Source organism: Stenella coeruleoalba (genome assembly GCF_951394435.1).
Source record: "Stenella coeruleoalba genome assembly, chromosome: 9".
NCBI lineage: Eukaryota > Metazoa > Chordata > Mammalia > Artiodactyla > Delphinidae > Stenella > Stenella coeruleoalba.
The window spans coordinates 48,002,641-48,017,214 of record NC_137155.1 but is presented as its reverse complement, the minus strand read 5'-3'; the positions used below and the strand labels follow the sequence as shown (position 1 = coordinate 48,017,214).

At 38.3% G+C, this 14,574-nt stretch overlaps 1 long non-coding RNA gene across 1 annotated transcript in view; it reads right to left on the bottom strand.

Moving 5' to 3' along the window:
• The window catches only part of LOC307191267, a 204,157-nt gene that overhangs the window by 46,125 nt on the left and 143,458 nt on the right, over positions 1-14,574 (bottom strand). Inside the window, exon 4 of the long non-coding RNA XR_013829677.1 lies at positions 4,637-4,814. This is a non-coding gene — a long non-coding RNA (uncharacterized lncRNA). The remainder of the gene's footprint in view (positions 1-4,636; positions 4,815-14,574) is intronic.

Below are 14,574 nucleotides of genomic sequence, written 5' to 3'. Positions count from 1 at the left end.
GATATTTTGAAGTTGTCTTAAAAAATCTAGCAGGGTATTTGGGCCCCTATCCAGCACTCTGTTACTCCATTGTATGAAAAGGGACCCAGCACTGTGAGAAACACACATTTCCTCTTTTTAATAATCACTCAAACTGATTTTTTTAAAAAAAGAAAGAAAAACTATTAAATTATTTTAATTGTTTCGACTAGGAAAAGAGATCTATTGGCAGGAAGTAAGCAACACAATAGTCTTTCAAAACCCGTAGTATTTATGTAATAGTCAAATTTACCAAATCCCAAGTCAGGAGATGTGTTTTGATCGATATGAATATATTTATGCTAACATACCTGAACAAATAGATTCACAGAGGACAAAACTAAACAATCAAAAATTAGGACAAACAATTTTCAGAAATTTTCTAGAAAAGGTATCAGTGTGTTCGCAAATTTCACATTGATTTCCAAAAGTTGTCAGGATCAGCCTTCAATAAAACTACATTTTAGTACATAACTTCAGTTCTCTCTGTAATTGCTAGGAGTCAGGCTCATAATAATAGCAAGATCTGTAGAATAACAGACCTGATTCCATATCTATTGATTGCTAACTAGCTCTTTTCATCTTGAACAAGCCTCTTAAATACTCTGCTGCAATTCCTTCCATTTGTGAAATGAACAACAATAATTCCTATCTATAAAGTTAGAATGAGAATCAAACAAAATCTACAAAAATGATTTGAGAATGAATTATAGTTACATATATACAAAGTATTATTACTGCGCAGAAACCATTCTTTAAGGTAAGAGTCAGCTAAAGCCAGCTCAGCTCAGGGTGTGGCACAGCTGAGATCCTGACGGCATAACTAGATCACCCATCACCATTTCCTTTTCTCCATTCTTTCCTAATAAAACAAATCTCTCTTTTCTGACTTCTTCCACAGCTTCTTAGGCAATCACCAGATTCCAAACCCTTGTCCTGACATTTTGACACATTCTTCTAGAATCCTCATTGATCCCTTTCAGTTTTATTCCACTCGATAGAATCACACCTGCCTGATCTCTGACGCTGATCATATTGATAAGTAGGAGAGGCAGCTACAGGCTCTCTTCTCACGCTTCTTGATCTACTTCTCATCCTTCTATTTTAACACTTACATTTTATACTCTAATTATTTACAAGTCCATCTCCTGGTCCTCAAGGACAGGGCTGTGTTTTAGTGATCAGAATGTCCCCAGGGCAGCAAACAAGACCTGGAATGTGCTATAGATTCCACAGATATTTATTGAAAACGTGGATGAAAAGATAATGGGTTAGGTTTGGTTTCTTGAGTATGAATGTAGAGATATTAATTACACAGTTGAAAATATAGATCAGGATCACAGAGATGACGCACAGATACGGATGTAGGATTAATTTACATCACTGAGAAACAATGTATACCAGAGGGGGGAAAAGGAAATGGACAAAGGTAAAGGAGGCAGGAAAAGAGAGCAAAAGCAGTCCCCAAACCGGCTGGAGAATCAGGAAAGAGTAGTTTTATATAAACTCAGAGAGGAAGATAGTCCAGATGGAGGAAGTTGTTAATGGCGTCAAGCAAAGCTGCTTCCTTCTCTATAAAATGTGGAATAAAACACCTAATACACAGGATTATGTTGAGGACTAAAAGGAATATGTGACAATTATTAAAACAATGCCAGGGACAAAATGGTGACTGAATAATTATTTCAAAATCAACTACAATGAAAATGGAGATGAGAAAATCTGGCAATTAGGAAGTAGATGGAGATGACCATTGTGAGAACAGCTTTATTAGAAAGGAGGGGATGGAAGCTAACTTTCTGTGGGGTGAGCAAAAAAAATGAAGTGAGAAAATAGAAAGCAAAAAGATACTTTCCTTTTAAGGACTGTACTGATGAGAGAGACAGAGAGTTTGGTGGCCTCAGGGAGAGGCAGGCTTGAGTGGGAAATGTTTGGTTGTAGACATGAGAATTTTGAGCACGTATGTGACACAGGCGAAGTAGCCAATAGAGAGGAAGAAATATTAGACCAAGGGAGGACAGAAAAGAGGCTTTGACATAGCTGTACACTTAATGGAAAGTTAAGGGAAGTTACAAGAGTTCTCTCTTTTCCACAGGATGGGAAGTTTCCTGATAACATTCAGGGTGGTTTTGGGGTTTAAGAGAAGTCGTTAAATGTGTGATGTGGCCATGATAAGACTGGGAAAGGAAGCTGTTGAGGGGTAAGTAAAAGCAGATTATTAAACTACTTAATTTAACCTTAAATTAAATTTACCTTAAATTATTATTAGTGTCTGTCTGTTGCTGTCTGCCGCTCTGATCTTGCCCATCTGACCCCAAGTCTTGCCTGCCACCTGCAGGGTGAGCCCCTCATCACTGAGGGTCCCTTTGTCCTGCTTGGAAAGCCGGATGAGTCAGGTGATGATCTCTTATGGACCAAAAGTCACAATGGAGCCCTGGGCACTGATGGCTGGTTCATGTTGCCCATGGGACTGAACCAAGCAGATAAATTTCCAGAGGGTCAAGCCAAATGAAAGATAACATTACCTGGATTCAGTTCACGGAATAATTTTTTTAAAGGTCATTTTCATTTAAATGATATAAACTAACCCTAGTGTTTTGAACATGAAGCTCCCAGTCTCCCAAAGATGACCCAAGGTCTCTGACTCAAGGCTTCACAAAGTCTTCTACAACTTTAATTACAGGAAAGTAATTTTCATGTGCTTTGCTGCCTCCAGGTCATTTCAGCTTTCAGCAAAAGCTCTGCCACGGGAGTCAGGGTCCCCAGCTCCACTACCCACCCCTCCCAATCAACTTCAATCAGGGACCCTTATGGAAGAGACTTCATCGAATACTTGAATTATGAAATAAGATAGGTCTATAAAGTGAACATGACCTGTGAGGAGTAACTTCTCCATTCAGATAGCCAAAGGGTCCCAGGCTCTTTCTCAGGTGCATGCGGACTTTGGTACACTGCCACAAGCCCAGAGACTCAGCTTGCTTCCGTGGTGTTTAGCAGAGGCCAGCAACCACTCTGTCCCCTTGGTTTCTGGGCCCCCCACCATGGGTGGATGTAGAACCGGTACATTCTTCTCAACTCTTTCCACCTCCATCCCTTCTACCCACCCTTCTCATCCTTTCTTTGCCCGCACAATAGACAAATGCCCTGGTATTCTTACATTTAAATGTGGAACTGCTTAACATTAAGGAAAGAGACGGGAGGTGATCAATATAACAAATGGGTATGTTAAGGTATCTCACAAAGTTTTTACAGGAAATATCCCTGACTCCCTGGGCAAGGTGGTAACTGGAAGCCTTCGGGTTTCAGCTCTGTTTTGACTCTCCCAAGGCTACCCAGCTCGTGGGCAGACCAGGTCCTTGCCCTCAGGTGCACCAGGCTCCAAAGCCCATGTCCACGACAGTTAAGCGACTCTGGTTCAAGCAGAGCTGGAAAACCTGCTGGGCCATGTTACCTTTATTTATGTGACAGGTATTATCTGTATTTACTTGACAAGTGTTACTCTTGAGGATGGAAACATTTTTATAACGTTCACATCTTTTTCTTCCCCCATATTACTTGTAAACATGGCTGGTGGGAATCCACCTATATGCTGGTGTGGGTCTCCTAAGCACCCTCACATAAAGGGCACGTGGGTGCCTTCTGGCTTTGCAAGATGGGTAGATCTTCCACTGTCAGAGCAGCTAAGGGTTGTACTGGAAAGCCGCAGGATATTCCCATGGGCCTTCATTTTCTCTAGGTCCGACTATGTGACCCATCTATATGAGAGTGGGCAGGGGGAGGGGGAGGCTGGCAGATGTTGTACCTTCCTCCCGTACCCAGAAGAACACTGCGTTGGCTCTTTGTATTCAGTTTCTGTTCGCTGCTGTTATAAAGTACAGAAATGTGGTAGCTTGAAACGATCCAAATGTATTATCTTTAGATTAGAAGTTCAACATGTGTCTCACTGGGATAAAATTAGGAGGTCAGCAGGGCAGAGTTCCTTTCTGGCGACTCTGGGCAAGATTCTGTTTCCTTGCCTTTTCCAGCTTCTAGAGGCTTCCCCTGCTCCTCGACTCATGGCACCTTCCTCCAGTTTTAAAGCCAGCAGGGCAGTGTCTTTAAATCTCTGATTCTTCCGCATCCCTCCTCCACTTTTAAGGACCTTTGTGATTACATTGGCCCTACCTGGATAATCTAGGATAACCTCCCTTTTTTTTTTTTTAAGACCAACTGATTAGCAACCTTAATTCTACCAGCAACCTTAATTCCCCTTTCCCATGTGAGATAAAATATTTACAGATTCTGGGAACTAAGACAGAAATACCTTTGGAGACCATTTCTCTGCCTACAACACTCTTTTAGGAATCACACATGAAGAATAGGCCAACCATTCCAGGAAGGCCAGAGACAAAATTAGGTGGTCCATAAGGAAGCATTCTTGAAGCAGAAGCTTGAAGTCAAAACATCTCTCCTCTCTCTTCCTCTCCCCTCTGCTCCCCACCCATCCTCTCCTCCCCTCTCCCATATATGAGACATTAAGGCAATATTCCAGCCAAGAGTAGTCTTACAGCAGGCAGAAATCCAGAGAGAAGAAAATAGGTCATTCAGTTGGAGGTGTACAGAGCTGCAAATTGCCTACCTGAGACCAGGGTGGAGAATCTGGAGCTTTCATCTTTCTCATCTGTAAACTGGAGTTGCTGTTTGCCTCTCAGGTTTGCAGAAGGACCCAGCGACATAACAGATGTGATGCACTCAACACACAGTCCTGTCACGTGGTGGACTACCTCATGAGTGTGGGGATGTTACTGGTTTCAGATCTGTCCAAGGACCAAAAAAAAAAAGTTCCGTGAGACAGCAGGATTTAAATAGCTGGTTCATAGCAATGAATTAGAAAAGTTAATTAGTGACATTGGCCTAGGGCTTATTGGTTAAGAACATCTTTATTTTATTCAAGCGGATACAAAAAATGAGGTTTACTACCATTTAAGTAAAGTTCCCTTGCAAAGGAAATTTGCCTAATCTTTAGGAAAGGCTGCATATAGTGAAAATAGGTATTTATCATAATTCTTACTGGCAAGCACCTAAAATTAAGTCCTGCAGAGTTAGTAATGATGTTAAAACCCATAATACTCTTCAATTATTAGAATATTTTACCTTTAGCAAATGCACTACAAGTTTCAAAACACTCAATTTACACTGGTTCACTTTTAATGCATGCATAGTTCTTGCCCTAATCTCATTTCCAGTTGGCCCGTAAATTGATTTATTTATGCTACTTAGCCCTTGGGATTAATCAACTTTTGCAACTGTTTTGAATTTATCTAAATAAATAGGGCTTTCCTGGTACAATTAGTCCAGATCTTATGAAGTAATATAGGATTTAATATGAAAAATGCATGTCTTCCTAGGAAAAGTCAGACTTTCCACAGTATAGTCTAATCAACGTTAGCCTCCTTCCTCAGCCCATTTAGCATTTACAGTATATGCATAATAGCAAACGATGCTACACCTCCTAATAAGATAAAAAGTTCTACTTAATACCTGTGCTCACAGATTTAGGATTTTTGAAGACAGCATAAGAATTTGCTACTATATTGCTAAATCCACTTGACAGAATAGAACCCTGCAACAGGGATTTCACATACACTGAGCCATAAGCGAGTATCAGTTCCGCTAAACCAGCTTATCATTGCTGGTTGTCGCCTCTCCCTGTGTGTAACTGATGGAATGGACTTCTCTCTGTAAGTCTGAGATCATCTGAGCTGGACCTGTAACACGTGCTCAGCTTTTGTTTCCTAACCCAGGAATGTTCCAGTGTCGTGATGCAACTCTCCTGCGCTCCATCCAGAACATTCTATGTGTATTCACAAAAGAGATACATGGAACATTTGGCACATGCTGTGGGATCAGCACCCTAGACTGGAGGAGAGGAGGGGAGTGGGAATGGAAATGCAGGGTCAAGGTTACCTGCTTCCTGTTAGATCAGAATTCTTGGAGCTGTACCAGTGAGGGGGTGTTTTAAATCCATTTGGTTAGAAATTACTGACTTTATATTTAGGATCAAAACTGAAATTGGACTCTCTCCACTGCATGGAAAATGGGTACAATGCATTAAACGTTTCCATGGAAGAAGTGCCTTGGAACGCTTCCAATAGCTTCATACCCAGTCTTACACAGCTGAATGCTAGAAAACGGTATGCATTACAGTGGAAAGCATTTAATTTTTTTTTTTTTTTTAATTTTTGGCCACACAGCGTGGCATGCAGGATCTTAGTTCCCCTACCAGGGATCAAACCCACACCCCCTGCAGTGGAAGCACAGTCTTAACCATGGGACCACCCAGGAAATCCCTTTTTAAAAACTTTTTTAAACAATGTAAAGCATTTAAATAATCATTTTAAATAACTTTTTGCATATGATCAACATGAATATTGAGTTTGTTATCAAACTATATATTTTATTTTTGAGATATTTGTAGTGAGGTGGATGGATCTAGAGTCTGTCATACAGAGTGAAGTAAGTCAGAAAGAGAAAAACAAATACCATATGCTAAAAATTATCTTAATTTTTAAAATTCAGAATAGCTTGTCATCCAGAAAACCTTGAGACAACATGATAGTGATGATTATTTCATCTCTTGCCCTGTTGCAGTAATTGAATTCTTACAAACACTCTATGTCTACATTATGAACACATGTACACACATATGTATGTTCCACACACACATAGAGTTTCTTGTGTTAACATTTCCCTCAGCCTTAAGTTTGTCATATGGAGAAAAGTATCCAATTTTAAATAAAAGTAGGATGTGTAGGTAATTATTTTGAGATTTTCTTATCAGTGCCTGACAATTTTTGTAAACAATCTAAAAGATGACACCTAAAATACATTTATTTTTAATATAACAATTTGCCTCTAGCCAGTTCAGACTGAATTATTAACAATTTTTTCCCTATTCTCTCCTATTTAAACTTACTTGATAATGAAATGTCATATTGTTGTCTTGTTTATTAAAATTTTTTAATAACAACACAGGAAGATGAGAATCCTGTTGCAGAGAGTTTCAGAAAAACAGCTCAGGTCAATAAGCTGATACATATTTTCCTGGGACCTAATTTGAAAACTTGTAACAAACAGGGAAAGTAAGGCTAAGAGACACAAACGAGTCACCAGTGTTACCCAGAAACCCGTGACAGGACCATGAAAGCACCTCTCGCCTCTGTGGTGCAGTCCTCCCCGCCTCTCAGCACTGCTGCCCTGTGCCCTTTGGTAGCTGATGAAATGGAAGAAGCTTCCTGTCCAAACCTGTGGTTACAGTTCCCTGATCTCTATAGTAACAATGTAAAGATAGGAAAGCAAGTTGACTCCACTGCAAGTTAACTAAGACGTCAGAAATTCTTCTGAGCTGATTAATCATCCTTCTGCTAATTGAACCTTCCTGTCTTTAAGAAATTCTGTTTGCGCCACACTATAAAAGTGAGATCCCAGACAGCGATGTCTCTCGTAATGAAACAAAAAAATTACGGGGACACAGGCATTCATGTAAAAGTTTACTATTTGTTAGTGTAAATTTGGAGTGGTGATGTTTGGTCAAATTCCCTGTCATATAAACAAGCAATTTGGGAAGAGCATTTATTTTCATCAAAATACTATTACATACAGGATCTGTTTACAATAAACTTTAAAAATCTGTCTAAGTTTGTTGGATAAAATATTGTTTGAAGTTGATGGAGTTTCAGCTGGTGACTGATCATCATTTTGCTCCACGGAGACTTGTTTTGGTAATAGCTTTACTGAGATATAATTCACATACCATAAAATTCACCCATTTAAAGTCTACAATTCAATACTTTTAGTATATTCACAGATGTGCAGCAATAACCACAGTCCGTTTTAGATAATTTTCATCACCCAAAAAGAAACCCCTGTACCCTTTATTTACCACTCTCACAATTGTCTCCCAACACCCCCTATCCCTAAACCCCAGCCCGAGCCAAGCATTAACCTACTTTCTGTCTCTATAAATTTGCCTATTCTGGGCATTTCATATAAATCAAATAATATAATATTTGGTTGTTGGTGACTGTCTTCTTTCATTAGCATAATGTTTTCAAGGTTTATCCATGTTGTAACATGTATCAGTACTTCATTCTTTTTATGGCTAAATAATATTCCCCTGTATTTATATTCCACATTTTATTTAACCCTTCATCAGTTGATGGACATTTAGGTTGTTTCCACCTTTTGGCTATCATGAATAATGATTACAATGAACATTCTTATACAACTTTTTGTGTGGACATGTTTTTATTTCTCTTGGTTATATAACTAGGAATGGAATTGCTGAATCAAATAAGTGTTGTTTAACTTGGTGAGGAATGGCCAGAATATTTTTCAAAGTGGCTACAGCATTTTACATTACATGGAAATTTAATTTATCAGAATTTGACCCTGTCATTAGTTGCTGCTTCAGTGTTTTGAATTGGTACTTAGTCTAACATATATTAAGGTTACATGTCTGGTCACCTCAATTATCAAAACTCCAACAAATCAGAAATCAGATGAGAAGGTGTGTGTGTAGCGGGGAGGGACCCCTGAGGGGCCAAAACCAATACTAAATAGTCTACTCACTAAAATTCATATCTATATTCATCCCCAGAAAAATCCCATAAGTTCTCACTCTTAGTAAATTTACGCTTTGTTTGGGCTAGTTATAAAAGCTTCTTTTCCTGATTTCCTGAACTCTTAAATATTAGAAGAAGAAAATTAGAAAATTGGTGAGAGTTTCTGGAGACCAGATTATTGATGGCAGCAAGAAAAAACAGCTAAATATCTCATAGTGAGAAAAGGAACTGAACACAGAACCGTAAAGGAAAACCTAAGGCCTCTAAACACTGAGAACTGTTTAATTTCAGGGGAGATGTCCCTATAGACCTGTAATTACTCTAAGATGTCACCGCATTGTATCATTGGTGCAATTATTGATACTTAGATTTACAGTCTTCAGTAATCAAAAATGGATACAATCATACCATTAATAAAGTGTGGAAGTTTTCAATAATGATTTGAAGGGTTACATCCAAAATGATGCAATTTTTGGAAGCTCACCTGCTAAAATCATAGACTCTCAGGGTTGGATGAGACCTTAATGATTGTCTCCTACTTAATGTGATGCCACAGAACAATCTAATGGGATTACAAAGAGAACTGGTCGTAGGTTTGTAGGTCTGTGAACTTGAGCACAGAATAGTACATTTGGATCCTACTTTCCTCATACATGAAGTTCTGGATCTGAAATGGATAATACACAAAGCTGCTTTTAGATTTTTTAGTCTAAAAAACTTATTTATTATTATTTATTTAACCTCATCCTCACAAGGAAGGCTCTATGAAGGATTAGGAATATTCTAATTTCCCAAAAGGAAAGAACAAGATACTTAGAGAACCTGGAGAATGTTTTTGAACTCATAGACTCTTCATTTAGAAACAGTCATTCAGGAAGCATTAAATATCTAAGTGTCAAGCTTTGTGATAGGCTCTTGAGACAGAAAGATGAATGAATGAAGCCTAGTTCTTTCCCTCAAGGGTATACAGACCATTTATCATGTAACTGTCACTGTAGATGACAGAAGTTATACAGAGGTAATAAGGCTGACAGTAGATCTCATTTATTGGTCATTTACTATGCACTAGGAATTGCACTAAGTGCTTTATACACTTTCATAATTTAATTCTTATCACTTTGTGAGTCAGACACTATTACTATCCTCAGGCACAGAGAAGTCAAGTAAGTTGCCAAAAATCAAAGGGCTAGTGGTCTGGTTCTGATTCCAGAGGGAAAGCAATAGGAAGAGAACAATTAGATTGGGGGTGGGGGGTCAGCTGGACATTCAACACATTTAGTCCTTTTCTTTCCTAAGCCCTTCTGGCAGCATGTGATAAGGATGTATTCTACTATTGTGTAAAAGTTCAGTTTGCTGGTAATAGAAAATATGTTAGTTGTTTTAAGCAGAAAAGAATTTAATACAAGAAATTAGAAAATAATTTATTCCTAATACAGGGAATAAGGTATTTACAAAATTGTTACAAGAGCTGAAGGATCAGGCTCTGGGCCTTCAAGAATGATTCCCAGAACCGCACACTAGACGTGACCTGCCAAGAGAATTAAAACTTCTGGGAGAGAATTCAAGAGTCAACTCCTGACTCCAGAATCACCCTTGGCTTAGCTGTGATCTGAGACCAAGAGACCCACCATTGCCACTGTTGGACCCAGAGTCACGCAAATCCTACTGAATCTGCACCCGCAAAATTAGTGTCTCACACGCTGGGCCTCACTCCTCCATTAACTCAATTCTGAACATAAGTGCCATTTGAGAGCATCCGATCGGCAGGACCGAAATCACATTTGGAATCCTCACTTCGAACCCATCTGGGATTTTTTATTTTTATTTTCAACCTCTGCTTATTAGAAGGAAGTCGAATCAGATGTTTAAAAGAGCCAATCCAGCATATCCACCATAACCAAGAAAGAATTCCTGGACAAACTCCACAGCCCTCGACAGTATTTCTTCCAATATTTAAAAAATCCTTGTGGTTTCCTTCACTGTTCTTGATGGGTCTTCCCACATTTCAAAATGCATTTCTTTTTAAACATGCAGTATCATTACAACTTCAATTTTGTTTGTTGTTGTTTTGTGTCTATGTATAAATGGACAAGCAAGAAAGATTTTAAATAGAAGTATCTATTTGGTGGTTCATCCTCTAAATTTAACTTGAAAGTTACAGTATTTTTTTAAAAGAGTAAGCGTTTTCTAATGTTCTTTTTTTCCCACACAAGCTGTCATTTTGTCCATAGAATTATTATTTGTATTTGAATCTAGCAGGTCACCTGAATATTTATGATGTCTGTGATGATTATGAGGTCTCGGGAGAAACAAATGGAGGAAGTTCGAGGTTTCTTATGCTCCCTTTCTGTGCAGGACATTCCCACAGTGCTGACGTTCAGTTTTCTAATCTATCCTCAGGACCCCCATTGCAATGCCCGATATTACTGGGGTTACAAATTCCATCAGCAGTGCCCCGCCTTAGAGATCACTGGATATCACTAAGATCCTTCACTAATCAACCCATATTCTTGTCCTTTGACAATTTCCCTTCCTTGACCCAACACACAAACACACATCTCTGTTAAGTAGAAAACTGGACTCATGTACAAAAGGTAGATCTCTCACCTAGAGAAACCAGCCCATCTTTACGGAGTTTCTGAATTGATATTTCAATAGTGCATGCAAAGGAAAGCTAGGTTTCCCCAAATCAAATGAAATCTTGATGAACTCCTATAATTTATTTCAGACTTTTAAATTTGTAATGGCATATCTTCAAAAACTATGAAAAGAAAAATATATTCTGTAGAAAATGTTAATGAAATAAGGCTTATGCATCTTCCCTAAAATTTGGAAAGAATATCATAATTCAAAGCAGAATACCTGAAAATGCTGATAGTACACTTTTTAGCAATGTCCGCTTTACCTCTTATTTATTTAAACTGCTAATTTTTTTCCTGATTTTTAAAAACGTGTGTCATTTAAAGAAAATATCCTGGAGTACCCCTTACACCCAAACTCTGCTGTTATGTAGAAGGTAATGAGGCTGCAAATATGCTGTTTTCCATAGCCTATTTCCTGTTTTCCAGCTTGACAGGGCAATCTTAGGTACTTGTGCTTGCAGCCAGAGTCACTATATGCTTCTGATCGTTTCTAAATGTCAGCTACCATAAAAGAAAATAAATAACAGGACAGTGTGCCATTTTCATCACTTTAAAAACCACTTAATCACTATCTTAAGTCCCAGGCTCTGGGTGCTGCTAAAAAAAATTTAGTGCCCTAAGAAACAGGCCAAGATCACATGCTAACCAAGTATTCCTATGACTGAACATACCACTACGTACTTACGAACCTGGTTCTCTCCCCATTCTGAATGGGATTAAGATGCATAAATAAAATTACGTGTGTGTGCGTGTGTGTGTGTGTGTGTGTGTGAATCTGTGCATGTATGTGTGTTTGGCGGGGGGGGGTATTTTTTACTTGGCCAAATCTCATCCAGTAACAAAAAAAAGATTTGTAATCCCTTTTGACAGCAAGACTAACCGGGAGACATGATGGGTTTCAGTCCTGGTCTCCTCTAACTTGACCTACGTAACCATGGGAAAGCTCCTGATGCCTGCGGGATCCACACTTTTTCACAGGTAAAAGAGGAGTTAAAATCAATGCTAAGATTCTATGTGTCTATAAGTGAATATGACAGAACACCTTTAACTCAAAGTAGAGTATTTGAAAGGTCTCTTAGAGGAATCTACTGGAGCTGCAGGTTTAGCTGTTATATGGTCCCTAACTGCTTGACTTGATGTTTTATACTTTCAGTCTTCTATAATGCTTTTTCAATTCAATAGGCTACAAATATTATAATTTGAAATCTACAAAAGAAAACGTATTTGGAGAATAGTGAGAAGTGTACAATTCTTACTAAATTCTATCTTGTTGCATTTTCTGAAATACCTAAAATAGCCATTAATAATCACAAGGGCTCCTTTCCTTATTCTACTCATTTGGGTTTTTGAGAAACAAAGTAACTCACTGGGTTACCTCAGTCGTAATTTCCCTACATATGATTGCAGTTTTCTAACAGCTCGTTTTCAGAGTCTTTCATAAACTGTATTCCTTGAAAAACTTGGAAAATGTGTTCTATTATCATCTTGAAACCTCTTCCAAGTTATGCCTTCTTGATCAATTCAAGTAAAGTGTTCCTGACATTAGTTTAATTGTATCAACTATTTCCTATTTATAATTCTCCTAGAATTTAATCCTTTTTTAGGATGATCCAAAGACTTTTTTTCTTTCATACAATCATGGTTTTAGCAGCAAACAACATACACTGTATACTAAACAGCATCATTTATTTTTAAGGAACATTTACATGTTGCCATATGGATACTGAAAACAAGATGGGTAATGTAAGCCTATAATATTGCTTAAAATATATTATGAGCATAACTAAAGGAAATATTGAGCCTATTTGTCACAGTTGTTTATTCTAAAGTAAAGGGGAAAAAAGCCTTTGTTTTATAATAAACAGATGCCCATATCAGTGTTAGAATTTAAATTACTTTGGTACTCCTTTTACAGATAGCCTAGTTTATTTGTTGTTACTTTATCAATTAGATATTTTTCAAAAGAGAAATTTTAATTGATAAATTCATTGAATGACTATTAAGATGTTTACAGTTGTGGACATGAACATAATACAATGATTTCCTACAACATATGGCTTATTCCAGAGTTGAGCAGATTCTTTCTCACAAGGGCTACATTCTCCTTTATGGTTATGGCCCACTTGAACTTCTAAGACATTCTGGATACTTATTTATCCAATATATATTTGCTGAGCATCTACTATGTGCCAGACATTTTTGGAGATGCTAGAGAATCAATAAAAGCAAATAAAAAGGCTGAAAATCATGCTTTCATGGAGGTATAGTTCTAATGGGGAATGCAAACAATCTGCAAAGTAAAATTTATTGTATTTTAGAAAGTGACAAGTGTCTTAGGAAAAAAAAGAGAAGGAATATGAAATATCAGTGGAGGTAGCTATTATGAAATGAATGTTTGTGCCCCCCCCCAGAATTCATATGTTGAAATCCTAACTCCCAATGTGGTGGTATTTGGAGGTAGGGCTTTTGGGAGTTAATTAAGTTTAGTTGAGGTCATGAGGGTGGTGCCTTCATGATGGGATCAGTGCCCTTACAAGAAGAAGAGACAGGAGAGCTCCCTCTTGCCCTATGCACATACACCAAGGAAAGGCCATGTGAGCCCTCAGTGAGAAGGCAGGTTTCTACAAGCCAGGAAGAGGACCTCACCAGACACCAACCCTGCTGGCACCTTGATCTTGGACTTCCAGTCTCCAAAATTGTGAGAAATAAATTCCTGTTGTTTAAGCCACCCAGTCTATGGTATTCTGTTATGGCACCAGAGCCAACTAATAATAGCCAAGTTTGAAGTTTTAGGTAGAGTAGCCAGGGAAGTAAAGATGTGAAGGAAGTGAGGAAGGGAGCCATGTAGATACTGGAGGAGGAGCACTCCAGTCAAAGGGAAGAGCAAGTGCAAAGACCTTGAGGGAAAAAGAAGATGGAATGGAGGAGACAATAGGGAAGGCAGTGGAGTATGAGGACAGAAAAGTAACCATGAATGGTCTTGTAGCTCAGGGTAGCTATTTGCGTTTTTATTTTGGGTGAGATGGGAAACCACTGGAGGGGACTCAGCAGAGAAAGGGGAGACATAATCTGGTTTATGTTCTAATTATATACATTTTGCTCTTTGTTGTGAATAGATTGCAGTAAACCAAGGTCAAAAGCAGGGAGACCAATTTGGATTCTATTATCATCATACAGATGTGAAATGACAGTGGCTTAAGCCAGGCTAATAGCATTTGGGATGGTAAGAAGTGGTGGGATTCTGAGTGTGTTTTGAAGGTAGAAATGACAACATTTACTATCAGACTAGAATTGGTTTATGCAAAAGAGAA